The sequence below is a fragment of the Ixodes scapularis genome, unplaced genomic scaffold, assembly GCF_016920785.2.
Source record: "Ixodes scapularis isolate PalLabHiFi unplaced genomic scaffold, ASM1692078v2 PGA_scaffold2__306_contigs__length_199485367, whole genome shotgun sequence".
NCBI lineage: Eukaryota > Metazoa > Arthropoda > Arachnida > Ixodida > Ixodidae > Ixodes > Ixodes scapularis.
Window position 1 is genome coordinate 134,354,528 of NW_024609857.1, and position 20,625 is coordinate 134,375,152.

Below are 20,625 nucleotides of genomic sequence, written 5' to 3' on the forward strand. Positions count from 1 at the left end.
TTGCGGAGGGCTTAGCGGAGGGGTAAGCGCGGTCTACGAAAACTTCCTAATTTAAGAAGCTTTCGTAGATCGTTTCCGCTGTCCCGCAACGCTCTCCGCAGCCTGCTACGATACCCGGAACTCGAGAGTGAAGGCCATCGGCACGCACGCGCAGTAGCGGCTTCTTCCTTGCGGAGGGATTAGCGGAGGTGTCAGCGCGGTCTACGAAAACTTCCTAATTAAGGAAGCTTTCGTAGATCGTTTCCACTGTCGCGCAACGCTCTCCGCAGCCTGCTACGATACCCGAACTCGAGAGTGAAGGCCGACGGGCACGCAGGCGCAGTAGCGGCTTCTTCCTTGCGGAGGGCTTAGCGGAGGGGGAAGCGCGGTCTACGAAAACTCCCTAATTTATTAAGCTTTCGTAGATCGTTTCCGCTGTCGCGCAACGCTCTCCGCAGCCTGCTACGATACCCGAACTCGAGAGTGAAGGCCGACGGGCACGCAGGCGCAGTAGCGGCTTCTTCCTTGCGGAGGGCTTAGCGGAGGGGGAAGCGCGGTCTACGAAAACTCCCTAATTTAGGAAGCTTTCGTAGATCGTTTCCGCTGTCCCGCAACGCTCTCCGCAGCCTGCTACGATACCCGGAACTCGAGAGTGAAGGCCATCGGCACACAGGCGCAGTAGCGGCTTCTTCCTTGCGGAGGGCTTAGCGGAGGGGGAAGCGCGGTCTACGAAAACTCCCTAATTTAGGAAGCTTTCGTAGATCGTTTCCGCTGTCCCGCAACGCTCTCCGCAGCCTGCTACGATACCCGGAAGTCGAGAGTGAAGGCCATCGGCACACAGGCGCAGTAGCAGCTTCTTCCTTGCGGAGGGCTTAGCGGAGGGGGAACCGCGGTCTACGAAAACTCCCTAATTTAGGAAGCTTTCGTAGATCGTTTCCGCTGTCCCGCAACGCTCTCCGCAGCCTGCTACGATACCCGGAACTCGAGAGTGAAGGCCGACGGGCACGCAGGCGCAGTAGCGGCTTCTTCCTTGCGGAGGGCTTAGCGGAGGGGTCAGCGCGGTCTACGAAAACTCCCTAATTTAGGAAGCTTTCGTAGATCGTTTCCGCTGTCCCGCAACGCTCTCCGCAGCCTGCTACGATACCCGGAACTCGAGAGTGAAGGCCATCGGCACACAGGCGCAGTAGCGGCTTCTTCCTTGCGGAGGGCTTAGCGGAGGGGGAAGCGCGGTCTACGAAAACTCCCTAATTTAGGAAGCTTTCGTAGATCGTTTCCGCTGTCGCGCAACGCTCTCCGCAGCCTGCTACGATACCCGAACTCGAGAGTGAAGGCCGACGGGCACGCAGGCGCAGTAGCGGCTTCTTCCTTGCGGAATGCTTAGCGGAGGGGGGCAGCGCTGTCTTCGAAAACTCCCTAATTTAGGAAGCTTTCGTAGATCGTTTCCGCTTTCGCGCAACGTTCTCCGCAGCCTGCTACGATACCCGAACTCGAGAGTGAAGGCCATCGGCACGCAGGCGCAGTAGCGGCTTCTTCCTTGCGGAGGGCTTAGCGGAGGGGTAAGCTCGGTCTGCGAAAACTTTCTAATTTAGGAACCTTTCGTAGATCGTTTCCGCTGTCCCGCAACGCTCTCCGCAACCTGCTACGATACCCGGAACTCGAGAGTGAAGGCCATCGGCACGCAGGCGCAGTAGCGGCTTCTTCCTTGCGGAGGGCTTAGCGGAGGGGTAAGCGCGGTCTACGAAAACTTCCTAATTTAGGAAGCTTTCGTAGATCGTTTCCGCTGTCGCGCAACGCTCTCCGCAGCCTGCTACGATACCCGAACTCGAGAGTGAAGGCCGACGGGCACGCAGGTGCAGTAGCGGCTTCTTCCTTGCGGAGGGCTTAGCGGAGGGGGAAGCGCGGTCTACGAAAACTTCCTAATTTAGGAAGCTTTCGTAGATCGTTTCCGCTGTCGCGCAACGCTCTCCGCAGCGTGCTACGATACCCGAACTCGAGAGTGAAGGCCGACGGGCACGCAGGCGCAGTAGCGGCTTCTTCCTTGCGGAGGGCTTAGCGGAGGGGGAAGCGTGGTCTACGAAAACTCCCTAATTTAGGAAGCTTTCGTAGATCGTTTCCGCTCTGGCGCAACGCTCTCCGCAGCCTGCTACGATACCCGAACTCGAGAGTGAAGGCCATCGCCACGCAGGCGCAGTAGCGGCTTCTTCCTTGCGGAGGGCTTAGCGGAGGGGTAAGCGCGGTCTGCGAAAACTCCCTAATTTAGGAAGCTTTCGTAGATCGTTTCCGCTGTCCCGCAACGCTCTCCGCAACCTGCTACGATACCCGGAACTCGAGAGTGAAGGCCGACGGGCACGCAGGCGCTGTAGCGGCTTCTTCCTTGCGGAGGGCTTAGCGGATGGGGGAGCGCGGTCTACGAAAATTCCTAATTTAGGAAGCTTTCGTGGATCGTTTCCGCTGTCGCGCAACGCTCTCCGCAGCCTGCTACGATACCCGAACTCGAGAGTGAAGGCCATCGGCACGCAGGCGCAGTAGCGGCTTCTTCCTTGCGGAGGGCTTAGCGGAGGGGGAAGCGCGGTCTGCGAAAACTCCCTAATTTAGGAAGCTTTCGTAGATCGTTTCCGCTGTCCCGCAACGCTCTCCGCAGCCGGCTACGATACCCGGAACTCGAGAGTGAAGGCCATCGGCACACAGGCGCAGTAGCGGCTTCTTCCTTGCGGAGGGCTTAGCGGAGGGGGAAGCGCGGTCTACGAAAACTTCCTAATTTAGGAAGCTTTCGTAGATCGTTTCCGCTGTCCCGCAACGCTCTCCGCAGCTTGCTACGATACCCGGAACTCGAGAGTGAAGGCCATCGGCACACAGGCGCAGTAGCGGCTTCTTCCTTGCGGAGGGCTTAGCGGAGGGGGAAGCGCGGTCTACGAAAACTCCATAATTTAGGAAGCTTTCGTAGATCGTTTCCGCTGTCGCGCAACGCTCTCCGCAGCCTGCTACGATACCCGAACTCGAGAGTGAAGGCCGACGGGCACGCAGGCGCAGTAGCGGCTTCTTCCTTGCGGAGGGCTTAGCGGAGGGGGCAGCGCGGTCTTCGAAAACTCCCTAATTTAGGAAGCTTTCGTAGATCGTTTCCGCTGTCGCGCACCGCTCTCCGCAGCCTGCTACGATACCCGAACTCGAGAGTGAAGGCCATCGGCACGCAGGCGCAGTAGCGGCTTCTTCCTTGCGGAGGGCTTAGCGGAGGGGTAAGCTCGGTCTTCGAAAACTCCCTAATTTAGGAAGCTTTCGTAGATCGTTTCCGCTGTCCCGCAACGCTCTCCGCAACCTGCTACGATACCCGGAACTCGAGAGTGAAGGCCATCGGCACGCAGGCGCAGTAGCGGCTTCTTCCTTGCGGAGGGCTTAGCGGAGGGGTAAGCGCGGTCTACGAAAACTTCCTAATTTAGGAAGCTTTCGTAGATCGTTTCCGCTGTCCCGCAACGCTCTCAGCAGCCTGCTACGATACCCGGAACTCGAGAGTGAAGGCCATCGGCACACAGGCGCAGTAGCGGCTTCTTCCTTGCGGAGGGCTTAGCGGAGGGGGAAGCGCGGTCTACGAAAACTCCCTAATTTAGGAAGCTTTCGTAGATCGTTTCCGCTGTCCCGCAACGCTCTCCGCAGCCTGCTACGATACCCGGAACTCGAGAGTGAAGGCCATCGGCACACAGGCGCAGTAGCGGCTTCTTCCTTGCGGAGGGCTTAGCGGAGGGGGAACCGCGGTCTACGAAAACTCCCTAATTTAGGAAGCTTTCGTAGATCGTTTCCGCTGTCCCGCAACGCTCTCCGCAGCCTGCTACGATACCCGGAACTCGAGAGTGAAGGCCGACGGGCACGCAGGCGCAGTAGCGGCTTCTTCCTTGCGGAGGGCTTAGCGGAGGGGTCAGCGCGGTCTACGAAAACTCCCTAATTTAGGAAGCTTTCGTAGATCGTTTCCGCTGTCCCGCAACGCTCTCCGCAGCCTGCTACGATACCCGGAACTCGAGAGTGAAGGCCATCGGCACACAGGCGCAGTAGCGGCTTCTTCCTTGCGGAGGGCTTAGCGGAGGGGGAAGCGCGGTCTACGAAAACTCCCTAATTTAGGAAGCTTTCGTAGATCGTTTCCGCTGTCGCGCAACGCTCTCCGCAGCCTGCTACGATACCCGAACTCGAGAGTGAAGGCCGACGGGCAAGCAGGCGCAGTGGCGGCTTCTTCCTTGCGGAATGCTTAGCGGAGGGGGGCAGCGCTGTCTTCGAAAACTCCCTAATTTAGGAAGCTTTCGTAGATCGTTTCCGCTTTCGCGCAACGTTCTCCGCAGCCTGCTACGATACCCGAACTCGAGAGTGAAGGCCATCGGCACGCAGGCGCAGTAGCGGCTTCTTCCTTGCGGAGGGCTTAGCGGAGGGGTAAGCGCGGTCTGCGAAAACTTTCTAATTTAGGAACCTTTCGTAGATCGTTTCCGCTGTCCCGCAACGCTCTCCGCAACCTGCTACGATACCCGGAACTCGAGAGTGAAGGCCATCGGCACGCAGGCGCAGTAGCGGCTTCTTCCTTGCGGAGGGCTTAGCGGAGGGGTAAGCGCGGTCTACGAAAACTTCCTAATTTAGGAAGCTTTCGTAGATCGTTTCCGCTGTCGCGCAACGCTCTCCGCAGCCTGCTACGATACCCGAACTCGAGAGTGAAGGCCGACGGGCACGCAGGTGCAGTAGCGGCTTCTTCCTTGCGGAGGGCTTAGCGGAGGGGGAAGCGCGGTCTACGAAAACTCCCTAATTTAGGAAGCTTTCGTAGATCGTTTCCGCTGTCGCGCAACGCTCTCCGCAGCCTGCTACGATACCCGAACTCGAGAGTGAAGGCCGACGGGCACGCAGGCGCAGTAGCGGCTTCTTCCTTGCGGAGGGCTTAGTGGAGGGGGAAGCGCGGTCTACGAAAACTCCCTAATTTAGGAAGCTTTCGTAGATCGTTTCCGCTCTCGCGCAACGCTCTCCGCAGCCTGCTACGATACCCGAACTCGAGAGTGAAGGCCATCGGCACGCAGGCGCAGTAGCGGCTTCTTCCTTGCGGAGGGCTTAGCGGAGGGGTAAGCGCGGTCTGCGAAAACTCCCTAATTTAGGAAGCTTTCGTAGATCGTTTCCGCTGTCCCGCAACGCTCTCCGCAACCTGCTACGATACCCGGAACTCGAGAGTGAAGGCCGACGGGCACGCAGGCGCAGTAGCGGCTTCTTCCTTGCGGAGGGCTTAGCGGATGGGGGAGCGCGGTCTACGAAAATTCCTAATTTAGGAAGCTTTCGTGGATCGTTTCCGCTGTCGCGCAACGCTCTCCGCAGCCTGCTACGATACCCGAACTCGAGAGTGAAGGCCATCGGCACGCAGGCGCAGTAGCGGCTTCTTCCTTGCGGAGGGCTTAGCGGAGGGGGAAGCGCGGTCTGCGAAAACTCCCTAATTTAGGAAGCTTTCGTAGATCGTTTCCGCTGTCCCGCAACGCTCTCCGCAGCCGGCTACGATACCCGGAACTCGAGAGTGAAGGCCATCGGCACACAGGCGCAGTAGCGGCTTCTTCCTTGCGGAGGGCTTAGCGGAGGGGGAAGCGCGGTCTACGAAAACTTCCTAATTTAGGAAGCTTTCGTAGATCGTTTCCGCTGTCCCGCAACGCTCTCCGCAGCTTGCTACGATACCCGGAACTCGAGAGTGAAGGCCATCGGCACACAGGCGCAGTAGCGGCTTCTTCCTTGCGGAGGGCTTAGCGGAGGGGGAAGCGCGGTCTACGAAAACTCCCTAATTTAGGAAGCTTTCGTAGATCGTTTCCGCTGTCGCGCAACGCTCTCCGCAGCCTGCTACGATACCCGAACTCGAGAGTGAAGGCCGACGGGCACGCAGGCGCAGTAGCGGCTTCTTCCTTGCGGAGGGCTTAGCGGAGGGGGCAGCGCGGTCTTCGAAAACTCCCTAATTTAGGAAGCTTTCGTAGATCGTTTCCGCTGTCGCGCACCGCTCTCCGCAGCCTGCTACGATACCCGAACTCGAGAGTGAAGGCCATCGGCACGCAGGCGCAGTAGCGGCTTCTTCCTTGCGGAGGGCTTAGCGGAGGGGTAAGCGCGGTCTTCGAAAACTCCCTAATTTAGGAAGCTTTCGTAGATCGTTTCCGCTGTCCCGCAACGCTCTCCGCAACCTGCTACGATACCCGGAACTCGAGAGTGAAGGCCATCGGCACGCAGGCGCAGTAGCGGCTTCTTCCTTGCGGAGGGCTTAGCGGAGGGGTAAGCGCGGTCTGCGAAAACTCCCTAATTTAGGAAGCTTTCGTAGATCGTTTCCGCTGTCCCGCAACGCTCTCCGCAACCTGCTACGATACCCGGAACTCGAGAGTGAAGGCCGACGGGCACGCAGGCGCAGTAGCGGCTTCTTCCTTGCGGAGGGCTTAGCGGATGGGGGAGCGCGGTCTACGAAAATTCCTAATTTAGGAAGCTTTCGTGGATCGTTTCCGCTGTCGCGCAACGCTCTCCGCAGCCTGCTACGATACCCGAACTCGAGAGTGAAGGCCATCGGCACGCAGGCGCAGTAGCGGCTTCTTCCTTGCGGAGGGCTTAGCGGAGGGGGAAGCGCGGTCTGCGAAAACTCCCTAATTTAGGAAGCTTTCGTAGATCGTTTCCGCTGTCCCGCAACGCTCTCCGCAGCCGGCTACGATACCCGGAACTCGAGAGTGAAGGCCATCGGCACACAGGCGCAGTAGCGGCTTCTTCCTTGCGGAGGGCTTAGCGGAGGGGGAAGCGCGGTCTACGAAAACTTCCTAATTTAGGAAGCTTTCGTAGATCGTTTCCGCTGTCCCGCAACGCTTTCCGCAGCTTGCTACGATACCCGGAACTCGAGAGTGAAGGCCATCGGCACACAGGCGCAGTAGCGGCTTCTTCCTTGCGGAGGGCTTAGCGGAGGGGGAAGCGCGGTCTACGAAAACTCCCTAATTTAGGAAGCTTTCGTAGATCGTTTCCGCTGTCGCGCAACGCTCTCCGCAGCCTGCTACGATACCCGAACTCGAGAGTGAAGGCCGACGGGCACGCAGGCGCAGTAGCGGCTTCTTCCTTGCGGAGGGCTTAGCGGAGGGGGCAGCGCGGTCTTCGAAAACTCCCTAATTTAGGAAGCTTTCGTAGATCGTTTCCGCTGTCGCGCACCGCTCTCCGCAGCCTGCTACGATACCCGAACTCGAGAGTGAAGGCCATCGGCACGCAGGCGCAGTAGCGGCTTCTTCCTTGCGGAGGGCTTAGCGGAGGGGTAAGCGCGGTCTTCGAAAACTCCCTAATTTAGGAAGCTTTCGTAGATCGTTTCCGCTGTCCCGCAACGCTCTCCGCAACCTGCTACGATACCCGGAACTCGAGAGTGAAGGCCATCGGCACGCAGGCGCAGTAGCGGCTTCTTCCTTGCGGAGGGCTTAGCGGAGGGGTAAGCGCGGTCTACGAAAACTTCCTAATTTAGGAAGCTTTCGTAGATCGTTTCCGCTGTCTCGCAACGCTCTCAGCAGCCTGCTACGATACCCGGAACTCGAGAGTGAAGGCCATCGGCACACAGGCGCAGTAGCGGCTTCTTCCTTGCGGAGGGCTTAGCGGAGGGGGAAGCGCGGTCTACGAAAACTCCCTAAATTAGGAAGCTTTCGTAGATCGTTTCCGCTGTCGCGCAACGCTCTCCGCAGCCTGCTACGATACTCGAACTCGAGAATGAAGGCCGACGGGCACGCAGGCGCAGTAGCGGCTTCTTCCTTGCGGAGGGCTTAGCGGAGGGGGAAGCGCGGTCTACGAAAACTCCCTAATTTAGGAAGCTTTCGTAAATCGTTTCCGCTGTCGCGCAACGCTCTCCGCAGCCTGCTACGATACCCGAACTCGAGAGTGAAGGCCATTGGCACGCAGGCGCAGTAGCGGCTTCTTCCTTGCGGAGGGCTTAGCGGAGGGGTAAGCGCGGTCTGCGAAAACTCCCTAATTTAGGAAGCTTTCGTAGATCGTTTCCGCTGTCCCGCAACGCTCTCCGCAACCTGCTACGATACCCGGAACTCGAGAGTGAAGGCCATCGGCACGCAGGCGCAGTAGCGGCTTCTTCCTTGCGGAGGGCTTAGCGGAGGGGGAAGCGCGGTCTGCGAAAACTCCCTAATTTAGGAAGCTTTCGTAGCTCGTTTCCGCTGTCCCGCAACGCTCTCCGCAGCCTGCTACGATACCCGGAACTCGAGAGTGAAGGCCGACGGGCACGCAGGCGCAGTAGCGGCTTCTTCCTTGCGGATTGCTTAGCGGAGGGGGAAGCGCGGTCTACGAAAACTCCCTAATTTAGGAAGCTTTCGTAGATCGTTTCCGCTGTCGCGCAACGCTCTCCGCAGCCTGCTACGATACCCGAACTCGAGAGTGAAGGCCGACGGGCACGCAGGTGCAGTAGCGGCTTCTTCCTTGCGTAGGGCTTAGCGGAGGGGGCAGCGCGGTCTTCGAAAACGCCCTAATTTAGGAAGCTTTCGTAGATCGTTTCCGCTGTCGCGCAACGCTCTCCGCAGCCTGCAACGATACCCGAACTCGAGAGTGAAGGCCATCGGCACGCAGGCGCAGTAGCGGTTTCTTCCTTGCGGAGGGCTTAGCGGAGGGGTAAGCGCGGTCTGCGAAAACTCCCTAATTTGGGAAGCTTTCGTAGATCGTTTCCGCTGTCCCGCAACGCTCTCCGCAACCTGCTACGATACCCGGAACTCGAGAGTGAAGGCCATCGGCACGCAGGCGCAGTAGCGACTTCTTCCTTGCGGAGGGCTTAGCTGAGGGGGAAGCGCGGTCTACGAAAACTCCCTAATTTAGGAAGCTTTCGTAGATCGTTTCCGCTGTCGCGCAACGCTCTCCGCAGCCTGCTACGGTACCCTAACTCGAGAGTGAAGGCCGACGGGCACGCAGGCGCAGTAGCGGCTTCTTCCGTACGGAGGGCTTAGCGGAGGGGGCAGCGCGGTCTGCGAAAACTCCCTAATTTGAGAAGCTTTCGTAGATCGTTTCCGCTGTCCCGCAACGCTCTCCGCAGCCTGCTACGATACCCGGAACTCGAGAGTGAAGGCCATCGGCACACAGGCGCAGTAGCGGCTTCTTCCTTGCGGAGGGCTTAGCGGAGGGGGAAGCGCGGTCTACGAAAACTCCCTAATTTAGGAAGCTTTCGTAGATCGTTTCCGCTGTCCCGCAACGCTCTCCGCAGCCTGCTACGATACCCGGAACTCGAGAGTGAAGGCCATCGGCACACAGGCGCAGTAGCGGCTTCTTCCTTGCGGAGGGCTTAGCGGAGGGGGAACCGCGGTCTACGAAAACTCCCTAATTTAGGAAGCTTTCGTAGATCGTTTCCGCTGTCCCGCAACGCTCTCCGCAGCCTGCTACGATACCCGGAACTCGAGAGTGAAGGCCGACGGGCACGCAGGCGCAGTAGCGGCTTCTTCCTTGCGGAGGGCTTAGCGGAGGGGTCAGCGCGGTCTACGAAAACTCCCTAATTTAGGAAGCTTTCGTAGATCGTTTCCGCTGTCCCGCAACGCTCTCCGCAGCCTGCTACGATACCCGGAACTCGAGAGTGAAGGCCATCGGCACACAGGCGCAGTAGCGGCTTCTTCCTTGCGGAGGGCTTAGCGGAGGGGGAAGCGCGGTCTACGAAAACTCCCTAATTTAGGAAGCTTTCGTAGATCGTTTCCGCTGTCCCGCAACGCTCTCCGCAGCCTGCTACGATACCCGGAACTCGAGAGTGAAGGCCATCGGCACACAGGCGCAGTAGCGGCTTCTTCCTTGCGGAGGGCTTAGCGGAGGGGGAACCGCGGTCTACGAAAACTCCCTAATTTAGGAAGCTTTCGTAGATCGTTTCCGCTGTCCCGCAACGCTCTCCGCAGCCTGCTACGATACCCGGAACTCGAGAGTGAAGGCCGACGGGCACGCAGGCGCAGTAGCGGCTTCTTCCTTGCGGAGGGCTTAGCGGAGGGGTCAGCGCGGTCTACGAAAACTCCCTAATTTAGGAAGCTTTCGTAGATCGTTTCCGCTGTCCCGCAACGCTCTCCGCAGCCTGCTACGATACCCGGAACTCGAGAGTGAAGGCCATCGGCACACAGGCGCAGTAGCGGCTTCTTCCTTGCGGAGGGCTTAGCGGAGGGGGAAGCGCGGTCTACGAAAACTCCCTAATTTAGGAAGCTTTCGTAGATCGTTTCCGCTGTCGCGCAACGCTCTCCGCAGCCTGCTACGATACCCGAACTCGAGAGTGAAGGCCGACGGGCACGCAGACGCAGTAGCGGCTTCTTCCTTGCGGAATGCTTAGCGGAGGGGGGCAGCGCTGTCTTCGAAAACTCCCTAATTTAGGAAGCTTTCGTAGATCGTTTCCGCTTTCGCGCAACGTTCTCCGCAGCCTGCTACGATACCCGAACTCGAGAGTGAAGGCCATCGGCACGCAGGCGCAGTAGCGGCTTCTTCCTTGCGGAGGGCTTAGCGGAGGGGTAAGCTCGGTCTGCGAAAACTTTCTAATTTAGGAACCTTTCGTAGATCGTTTCCGCTGTCCCGCAACGCTCTCCGCAACCTGCTACGATACCCGGAACTCGAGAGTGAAGGCCATCGGCACGCAGGCGCAGTAGCGGCTTCTTCCTTGCGGAGGGCTTAGCGGAGGGGTAAGCGCGGTCTACGAAAACTTCCTAATTTAGGAAGCTTTCGTAGATCGTTTCCGCTGTCGCGCAACGCTCTCCGCAGCCTGCTACGATACCCGAACTCGAGAGTGAAAGCCGACGGGCACGCAGGTGCAGTAGCGGCTTCTTCCTTGCGGAGGGCTTAGCGGAGGGGGAAGCGCGGTCTACGAAAACTCCCTAATTTAGGAAGCTTTCGTAGATCGTTTCCGCTGTCGCGCAACGCTCTCCGCAGCCTGCTACGATACCCGAACTCGAGAGTGAAGGCCGACGGGCACGCAGGCGCAGTAGCGGCTTCTTCCTTGCGGAGGGCTTAGCGGAGGGGGAAGCGCGGTCTACAAAAACTCCCTAATTTAGGAAGCTTTCGTAGATCGTTTCCGCTCTCGCGCAACGCTCTCCGCAGCCTGCTACGATACCCGAACTCGAGAGTGAAGGCCATCGGCACGCAGGCGCAGTAGCGGCTTCTTCCTTGCGGAGGGCTTAGCGGAGGGGTAAGCGCGGTCTGCGAAAACTCCCTAATTTAGGAAGCTTTCGTAGATCGTTTCCGCTGTCCCGCAACGCTCTCCGCAACCTGCTACGATACCCGGAACTCGAGAGTGAAGGCCGACGGGCAGGCAGGCGCAGTAGCGGCTTCTTCCTTGCGGAGGGCTTAGCGGATGGGGGAGCGCGGTCTACGAAAATTCCTAATTTAGGAAGCTTTCGTGGATCGTTTCCGCTGTCGCGCAACGCTCTCCGCAGCCTGCTACGATACCCGAACTCGAGAGTGAAGGCCATCGGCACGCAGGCGCAGTAGCGGCTTCTTCCTTGCGGAGGGCTTAGCGGAGGGGGAAGCGCGGTCTGCGAAAACTCCCTAATTTAGGAAGCTTTCGTAGATCGTTTCCGCTGTCCCGCAACGCTCTCCGCAGCCGGCTACGATACCCGGAACTCGAGAGTGAAGGCCATCGGCACACAGGCGCAGTAGCGGCTTCTTCCTTGCGGAGGGCTTAGCGGAGGGGGAAGCGCGGTCTACGAAAACTTCCTAATTTAGGAAGCTTTCGTAGATCGTTTCCGCTGTCCCGCAACGCTCTCCGCAGCTTGCTACGATACCCGGAACTCGAGAGTGAAGGCCATCGGCACACAGGCGCAGTAGCGGCTTCTTCCTTGCGGAGGGCTTAGCGGAGGGGGAAGCGCGGTCTACGAAAACTCCCTAATTTAGGAAGCTTTCGTAGATCGTTTCCGCTGTCGCGCAACGCTCTCCGCAGCCTGCTACGATACCCGAACTCGAGAGTGAAGGCCGACGGGCACGCAGGCGCAGTAGCGGCTTCTTCCTTGCGGAGGGCTTAGCGGAGGGGGCAGCGCGGTCTTCGAAAACTCCCTAATTTAGGAAGCTTTCGTAGATCGTTTCCGCTGTCGCGCACCGCTCTCCGCAGCCTGCTACGATACCCGAACTCGAGAGTGAAGGCCATCGGCACGCAGGCGCCGTAGCGGCTTCTTCCTTGCGGAGGGCTTAGCGGAGGGGTAAGCGCGGTCTTCGAAAACTCCCTAATTTAGGAAGCTTTCGTAGATCGTTTCCGCTGTCCCGCAACGCTCTCCGCAACCTGCTACGATACCCGGAACCCGAGAGTGAAGGCCATCGGCACGCAGGCGCAGTAGCGGCTTCTTCCCTGCGGAGGGCTTAGCGGAGGGGTAAGCGCGGTCTACGAAAACTTCCTAATTTAGGAAGCTTTCGTAGATCGTTTCCGCTGTCCCGCAACGCTCTCAGCAGCCTGCTACGATACCCGGAACTCGAGAGTGAAGGCCATCGGCACACAGGCGCAGTAGCGGCTTCTTCCTTGCGGAGGGCTTAGCGGAGGGGGAAGCGCGGTCTACGAAAACTCCCTAATTTAGGAATCTTTCGTAGATCGTTTCCGCTGTCCCGCAACGCTCTCCGCAGCCTGCTACGATACCCGGAACTCGAGAGTGAAGGCCATCGGCACACAGGCGCAGTAGCGGCTTCTTCCTTGCGGAGGGCTTAGCGGAGGGGGAACCGCGGTCTACGAAAACTCCCTAATTTAGGAAGCTTTCGTAGATCGTTTCCGCTGTCCCGCAACGCTCTCCGCAGCCAGCTACGATACCCGGAACTCGAGAGTGAAGGCCGACGGGCACGCAGGCACAGTAGCGGCTTCTTCCTTGCGGAGGGCTTAGCGGAGGGGTCAGCGCGGTCTACGAAAACTCCCTAATTTAGGAAGCTTTCGTAGATCGTTTCCGCTGTCCCGCAACGCTCTCCGCAGCCTGCTACGATACCCGGAACTCGAGAGTGAAGGCCATCGGCACACAGGCGCAGTAGCGGCTTCTTCCTTGCGGAGGGCTTAGCGGAGGGGGAAGCGCGGTCTACGAAAACTCCCTAATTTAGGAAGCTTTCGTAGATCGTTTCCGCTGTCGCGCAACGCTCTCCGCAGCCTGCTACGATACCCGAACTCGAGAGTGAAGGCCGACGGGCACGCAGGCGCAGTAGCGGCTTCTTCCTTGCGGAATGCTTAGCGGAGGGGGGCAGCGCTGTCTTCGAAAACTCCCTAATTTAGGAAGCTTTCGTAGATCGTTTCCGCTTTCGCGCAACGTTCTCCGCAGCCTGCTACGATACCCGAACTCGAGAGTGAAGGCCATCGGCACGCAGGCGCAGTAGCGGCTTCTTCCTTGCGGAGGGCTTAGCGGAGGGGTAAGCGCGGTCTGCGAAAACTTTCTAATTTAGGAACCTTTCGTAGATCGTTTCCGCTGTCCCGCAACGCTCTCCGCAACCTGCTACGATACCCGGAACTCGAGAGTGAAGGCCATCGGCACGCAGGCGCAGTAGCGGCTTCTTCCTTGCGGAGGGCTTAGCGGAGGGGTAAGCGCGGTCTACGAAAACTTCCTAATTTAGGAAACTTTCGTAGATCGTTTCCGCTGTCGCGCAACGCTCTCCGCAGCCTGCTACGATACCCGAACTCGAGAGTGAACTCCGACGGGCACGCAGGTGCAGTAGCGGCTTCTTCCTTGCGGAGGGCTTAGCGGAGGGGGAAGCGCGGTCTACGAAAACTCCCTAATTTAGGAAGCTTTCGTAGATCGTTTCCGCTGTCGCGCAACGCTCTCCGCAGCCTGCTACGATACCCGAACTCGAGAGTGAAGGCCGACGGGCACGCAGGCGCAGTAGCGGCTTCTTCCTTGCGGAGGGCTTAGCGGAGGGGGAAGCGCGGTCTACGAAAACTCCCTAATTTAGGAAGCTTTCGTAGATCGTTTCCGCTCTCGCGCAACGCTCTCCGCAGCCTGCTACGATACCCGAACTCGAGAGTGAAGGCCATCGGCACGCAGGCGCAGTAGCGGCTTCTTCCTTGCGGAGGGCTTAGCGGAGGGGTAAGCGCGGTCTGCGAAAACTCCCTAATTTAGGAAGCTTTCGTAGATCGTTTCCGCTGTCCCGCAACGCTCTCCGCAACCTGCTACGATACCCGGAACTCGAGAGTGAAGGCCGACGGGCACGGAGGCGCAGTAGCGGCTTCTTCCTTGCGGAGGGCTTAGCGGATGGGGGAGCGCGGTCTACGAAAATTCCTAATTTAGGAAGCTTTCGTGGATCGTTTCCGCTGTCGCGCAACGCTCTCCGCAGCCTGCTACGATACCCGAACTCGAGAGTGAAGGCCATCGGCACGCAGGCGCAGTAGCGGCTTCTTCCTTGCGGAGGGCTTAGCGGAGGGGGAAGCGCGGTCTGCGAAAACTCCCTAATTTAGGAAGCTTTCGTAGATCGTTTCCGCTGTCCCGCAACGCTCTCCGCAGCCGGCTACGATACCCGGAACTCGAGAGTGAAGGCCATCGGCACACAGGCGCAGTAGCGGCTTCTTCCTTGCGGAGGGCTTAGCGGAGGGGGAAGCGCGGTCTACGAAAACTTCCTAATTTAGGAAGCTTTCGTAGATCGTTTCCGCTGTCCCGCAACGCTCTCCGCAGCTTGCTACGATACCCGGAACTCGAGAGTGAAGGCCATCGGCACACAGGCGCAGTAGCGGCTTCTTCCTTGCGGAGGGCTTAGCGGAGGGGGAAGCGCGGTCTACGAAAACTCCCTAATTTAGGAAGCTTTCGTAGATCGTTTGCGCTGTCGCGCAACGCTCTCCGCAGCCTGCTACGATACCCGAACTCGAGAGTGAAGGCCGACGGGCACGCAGGCGCAGTAGCGGCTTCTTCCTTGCGGAGGGCTTAGCGGAGGGGGCAGCGCGGTCTTCGAAAACTCCCTAATTTAGGAAGCTTTCGTAGATCGTTTCCGCTGTCGCGCACCGCTCTCCGCAGCCTGCTACGATACCCGAACTCGAGAGTGAAGGCCATCGGCACGCAGGCGCAGTAGCGGCTTCTTCCTTGCGGAGGGTTTAGCGGAGGGGTAAGCGCGGTCTTCGAAAACTCCCTAATTTAGGAAGCTTTCGTAGATCGTTTCCGCTGTCCCGCAACGCTCTCCGCAACCTGCTACGATACCCGGAACTCGAGAGTGAAGGCCATCGGCACGCAGGCGCAGTAGCGGCTTCTTCCTTGCGGAGGGCTTAGCGGAGGGGTAAGCGCGGTCTACGAAAACTTCCTAATTTAGGAAGCTTTCGTAGATCGTTTCCGCTGTCCCGCAACGCTCTCAGCAGCCTGCTACGATACCCGGAACTCGAGAGTGAAGGCCATCGGCACACAGGCGCAGTAGCGGCTTCTTCCTTGCGGAGGGCTTAGCGGGGGGGGAAGCGCGGTCTACGAAAACTCCCTAAATTAGGAAGCTTTCGTAGATCGTTTCCGCTGTCGCGCAACGCTCTCCGCAGGCTGCTACGATACTCGAACTCGAGAATGAAGGCCGACGGGCACGCAGGCGCAGTAGCGGCTTCTTCCTTGCGGAGGGCTTAGCGGAGGGGGAAGCGCGGTCTACGAAAACTCCCTAATTTAGGAAGCTTTCGTAAATCGTTTCCGCTGTCGCGCAACGCTCTCCGCAGCCTGCTACGATACCCGAACTCGAGAGTGAAGGCCATTGGCACGCAGCCGCAGTAGCGGCTTCTTCCTTGCGGAGGGCTTAGCGGAGGGGTAAGCGCGGTCTGCGAAAACTCCCTAATTTAGGAAGCTTTCGTAGATCGTTTCCGCTGTCCCGCAACGCTCTCCGCAACCTGCTACGATACCCGGAACTCGAGAGTGTAGGCCATCGGCACGCAGGCGCAGTAGCGGCTTCTTCCTTGCGGAGGGCTTAGCGGAGGGGGAAGCGCGGTCTGCGAAAACTCCCTAATTTAGGAAGCTTTCGTAGCTCGTTTCCGCTGTCCCGCAACGCTCTCCGCAGCCTGCTACGATACCCGGAACTCGAGAGTGAAGGCCGACGGGCACGCAGGCGCAGTAGCGGCTTCTTCCTTGCGGATTGCTTAGCGGAGGGGGAAGCGCGGTCTACGAAAACTCCCTAATTTAGGAAGCTTTCGTAGATCGTTTCCGCTGTCGCGCAACGCTCTCCGCAGCCTGCTACGATACCCGAACTCGAGAGTGAAGGCCGACGGGCACGCAGGTGCAGTAGCGGCTTCTTCCTTGCGTAGGGCTTAGCGGAGGGGTAAGCGCGGTCTACGAAAACTTCCTAATTTAGGAAGCTTTCGTAGATCGTTTCCGCTGTCCCGCAACGCTCTCAGCAGCCTGCTACGATACCCGGAACTCGAGAGTGAAGGCCATCGGCACACAGGCGCAGTAGCGGCTTCTTCCTTGCGGAGGGCTTAGCGGAGGGGGAAGCGCGGTCTACGAAAACTCCCTAATTTAGGAATCTTTCGTAGATCGTTTCCGCTGTCCCGCAACGCTCTCCGCAGCCTGCTACGATACCCGGAACTCGAGAGTGAAGGCCATCGGCACACAGGCGCAGTAGCGGCTTCTTCCTTGCGGAGGGCTTAGCGGAGGGGGAACCGCGGTCTACGAAAACTCCCTAATTTAGGAAGCTTTCGTAGATCGTTTCCGCTGTCCCGCAACGCTCTCCGCAGCCAGCTACGATACCCGGAACTCGAGAGTGAAGGCCGACGGGCACGCAGGCACAGTAGCGGCTTCTTCCTTGCGGAGGGCTTAGCGGAGGGGTCAGCGCGGTCTACGAAAACTCCCTAATTTAGGAAGCTTTCGTAGATCGTTTCCGCTGTCCCGCAACGCTCTCCGCAGCCTGCTACGATACCCGGAACTCGAGAGTGAAGGCCATCGGCACACAGGCGCAGTAGCGGCTTCTTCCTTGCGGAGGGCTTAGCGGAGGGGGAAGCGCGGTCTACGAAAACTCCCTAATTTAGGAAGCTTTCGTAGATCGTTTCCGCTGTCGCGCAACGCTCTCCGCAGCCTGCTACGATACCCGAACTCGAGAGTGAAGGCCGACGGGCACGCAGGCGCAGTAGCGGCTTCTTCCTTGCGGAATGCTTAGCGGAGGGGGGCAGCGCTGTCTTCGAAAACTCCCTAATTTAGGAAGCTTTCGTAGATCGTTTCCGCTTTCGCGCAACGTTCTCCGCAGCCTGCTACGATACCCGAACTCGAGAGTGAAGGCCATCGGCACGCAGGCGCAGTAGCGGCTTCTTCCTTGCGGAGGGCTTAGCGGAGGGGTAAGCGCGGTCTGCGAAAACTTTCTAATTTAGGAACCTTTCGTAGATCGTTTCCGCTGTCCCGCAACGCTCTCCGCAACCTGCTACGATACCCGGAACTCGAGAGTGAAGGCCATCGGCACGCAGGCGCAGTAGCGGCTTCTTCCTTGCGGAGGGCTTAGCGGAGGGGTAAGCGCGGTCTACGAAAACTTCCTAATTTAGGAAACTTTCGTAGATCGTTTCCGCTGTCGCGCAACGCTCTCCGCAGCCTGCTACGATACCCGAACTCGAGAGTGAACTCCGACGGGCACGCAGGTGCAGTAGCGGCTTCTTCCTTGCGGAGGGCTTAGCGGAGGGGGAAGCGCGGTCTACGAAAACTCCCTAATTTAGGAAGCTTTCGTAGATCGTTTCCGCTGTCGCGCAACGCTCTCCGCAGCCTGCTACGATACCCGAACTCGAGAGTGAAGGCCGACGGGCACGCAGGCGCAGTAGCGGCTTCTTCCTTGCGGAGGGCTTAGCGGAGGGGGAAGCGCGGTCTACGAAAACTCCCTAATTTAGGAAGCTTTCGTAGATCGTTTCCGCTCTCGCGCAACGCTCTCCGCAGCCTGCTACGATACCCGAACTCGAGAGTGAAGGCCATCGGCACGCAGGCGCAGTAGCGGCTTCTTCCTTGCGGAGGGCTTAGCGGAGGGGTAAGCGCGGTCTGCGAAAACTCCCTAATTTAGGAAGCTTTCGTAGATCGTTTCCGCTGTCCCGCAACGCTCTCCGCAACCTGCTACGATACCCGGAACTCGAGAGTGAAGGCCGACGGGCACGGAGGCGCAGTAGCGGCTTCTTCCTTGCGGAGGGCTTAGCGGATGGGGGAGCGCGGTCTACGAAAATTCCTAATTTAGGAAGCTTTCGTGGATCGTTTCCGCTGTCGCGCAACGCTCTCCGCAGCCTGCTACGATACCCGAACTCGAGAGTGAAGGCCATCGGCACGCAGGCGCAGTAGCGGCTTCTTCCTTGCGGAGGGCTTAGCGGAGGGGGAAGCGCGGTCTGCGAAAACTCCCTAATTTAGGAAGCTTTCGTAGATCGTTTCCGCTGTCCCGCAACGCTCTCCGCAGCCGGCTACGATACCCGGAACTCGAGAGTGAAGGCCATCGGCACACAGGCGCAGTAGCGGCTTCTTCCTTGCGGAGGGCTTAGCGGAGGGGGAAGCGCGGTCTACGAAAACTTCCTAATTTAGGAAGCTTTCGTAGATCGTTTCCGCTGTCCCGCAACGCTCTCCGCAGCTTGCTACGATACCCGGAACTCGAGAGTGAAGGCCATCGGCACACAGGCGCAGTAGCGGCTTCTTCCTTGCGGAGGGCTTAGCGGAGGGGGAAGCGCGGTCTACGAAAACTCCCTAATTTAGGAAGCTTTCGTAGATCGTTTGCGCTGTCGCGCAACGCTCTCCGCAGCCTGCTACGATACCCGAACTCGAGAGTGAAGGCCGACGGGCACGCAGGCGCAGTAGCGGCTTCTTCCTTGCGGAGGGCTTAGCGGAGGGGGCAGCGCGGTCTTCGAAAACTCCCTAATTTAGGAAGCTTTCGTAGATCGTTTCCGCTGTCGCGCACCGCTCTCCGCAGCCTGCTACGATACCCGAACTCGAGAGTGAAGGCCATCGGCACGCAGGCGCAGTAGCGGCTTCTTCCTTGCGGAGGGTTTAGCGGAGGGGTAAGCGCGGTCTTCGAAAACTCCCTAATTTAGGAAGCTTTCGTAGATCGTTTCCGCTGTCCCGCAACGCTCTCCGCAACCTGCTACGATACCCGGAACTCGAGAGTGAAGGCCATCGGCACGCAGGCGCAGTAGCGGCTTCTTCCTTGCGGAGGGCTTAGCGGAGGGGTAAGCGCGGTCTACGAAAACTTCCTAATTTAGGAAGCTTTCGTAGATCGTTTCCGCTGTCCCGCAACGCTCTCAGCAGCCTGCTACGATACCCGGAACTCGAGAGTGAAGGCCATCGGCACACAGGCGCAGTAGCGGCTTCTTCCTTGCGGAGGGCTTAGCGGGGGGGGAAGCGCGGTCTACGAAAACTCCCTAAATTAGGAAGCTTTCGTAGATCGTTTCCGCTGTCGCGCAACGCTCTCCGCAGGCTGCTACGATACTCGAACTCGAGAATGAAGGCCGACGGGCACGCAGGCGCAGTAGCGGCTTCTTCCTTGCGGAGGGCTTAGCGGAGGGGGAAGCGCGGTCTACGAAAACTCCCTAATTTAGGAAGCTTTCGTAAATCGTTTCCGCTGTCGCGCAACGCTCTCCGCAGCCTGCTACGATACCCGAACTCGAGAGTGAAGGCCATTGGCACGCAGCCGCAGTAGCGGCTTCTTCCTTGCGGAGGGCTTAGCGGAGGGGTAAGCGCGGTCTGCGAAAACTCCCTAATTTAGGAAGCTTTCGTAGATCGTTTCCGCTGTCCCGCAACGCTCTCCGCAACCTGCTACGATACCCGGAACTCGAGAGTGTAGGCCATCGGCACGCAGGCGCAGTAGCGGCTTCTTCCTTGCGGAGGGCTTAGCGGAGGGGGAAGCGCGGTCTGCGAAAACTCCCTAATTTAGGAAGCTTTCGTAGCTCGTTTCCGCTGTCCCGCAACGCTCTCCGCAGCCTGCTACGATACCCGGAACTCGAGAGTGAAGGCCGACGGGCACGCAGGCGCAGTAGCGGCTTCTTCCTTGCGGATTGCTTAGCGGAGGGGGAAGCGCGGTCTACGAAAACTCCCTAATTTAGGAAGCTTTCGTAGATCGTTTCCGCTGTCGCGCAACGCTCTCCGCAGCCTGCTACGATACCCGAACTCGAGAGTGAAGGCCGACGGGCACGCAGGTGCAGTAGCGGCTTCTTCCTTGCGTAGGGCTTAGCGGAGGGGGCAGCGCGGTCTACGAAAACTTCCTAATTTAGGAAGTTTTCGTAGATCGTTTCCGCTGTCCCGCAACGCTCTCCGCAGCCTGCTACGATACCCGGAACTCGAGAGTGAAGGCCATCGGCACGCAGGGGCAGTAGCGGTTTCTTCCTTGCGGAGGGCTTAGCGGAGGGGGCAGCGCGGTCTACGAAAACTTCCTAATTTAGGAAGTTTTCGTAGATCGTTTCCGCTGTCCCGCAACGCTCTCCGCAGCCTGCTACGATAGCCAGAACTCGAGAGTGAAGGCCATCGGCACGCAGGCGCAGTAGCGGTTTCTTCCTTGCGGAGGGCTTAGCGGAGGGGGAAGCGCGGTCTACGAGAACTCCCTAATTTAGCAAGCTTTCGTAGATCGTTTCCGCTGTCCCGCAACGCTCTCCGCAGCCTGCTACGATACCCGAAACTCGAGAGTGCAGGCCATCGGCACACAGGCGCAGTAGCGGCTTCTTCCTTGCGGAGGGCTTAGCGGAGGGGGCAGCGCGGTCTACGAAAACTTCCTAATTTAGGAAGTTTTCGTAGATCGTTTCCGCTGTCCCGCAACGCTCTCCGCAGCCTGCTACGATACCCGGAACTTGAGAGTGAAGGCCATCGG